Raw genomic sequence first — 931 nt, 5'->3', positions numbered from 1 at the left:
CCCGGAAGAGACCTGTCCCTTGATGGAGGCTGAGAAGGCTCTGTGCCCTGGCAGAGCCCAGTGGGGTGGTCATGCAGTGCATATCCCTGGGGCAGGCTCGGGGCATCCCATGGCCCTACCAGACATGAGCAACACAGGTTGAAAAAAGAGAAGGCCAGAGCAAAATTCCAGTGTCAGAGGATCATGTGCATGGGGACTTAAGTTTTGTTTTCTCTCTGAAGAGTCTGTGGAGTCGAAGTGTTGTGCACTTGTTGGTAAGAGATTGCATGCCCCTTATGCATATGGTTTCCATAGTGGAGCTGACATGTGGGCATTGGTGCAGGTGCTGCCTCAGGGGCAGGCGGAGCCGCTATGGCCTTCGTAGAGGGACACCCCATGGAATGCGGGGTGCTGTGGCAGGGGGTCGTGGTTGTGCCTTTTCTCACTTTCAGGCGAAGTTCTAGCCCTGCAGGTGGTAAGGTGTCATGGAATCACAGAATATCCTGAGTTGGAAGGGACCCACAGGACCATTGCAATCCAACTCCTGGCCCTGTGCAGGAGACTCAACAAATCACACCATGTGCTGTGGCCGCTTCCCTGGGGAGCCTGCTTTAGTGCTCAGCCACCCTCTGGGTGAAGAACCTTCTCCTGATACCCAACCTAAACCTCCCCTGCTACAACTTCAGGCCATTCCCTTGGGTCCTGTCACTGTGCCCCACAGAGAAGAGATCAGTGCCTGCCCTCCTCCTCCCCCTCATGATGAAGTTGCCCCCCAGCCACTCCTCATATGGCTTCCCCTCAAGGCCTTTCACCATCTTCGTTGCCCCCATTTGGACGCTCTCTAAGAGCTCAATGTCTTTCTTATATTGTGGCACCCAGAACTGCCCCCAGCACTCGAGGTGAGGCCACCCCAGTGCAGAGCAGAGCAGGACAGTCCCCTCTCTTGCCTGGC

Source organism: Corvus brachyrhynchos, unplaced genomic scaffold (genome assembly GCF_000691975.1).
Source record: "Corvus brachyrhynchos isolate BGI_N302 unplaced genomic scaffold, ASM69197v1 scaffold22, whole genome shotgun sequence".
Lineage (NCBI taxonomy): Eukaryota > Metazoa > Chordata > Aves > Passeriformes > Corvidae > Corvus > Corvus brachyrhynchos.
The sequence above is the reverse complement of the archived record's forward strand: the minus strand, read 5'-3'. Positions refer to the sequence as shown.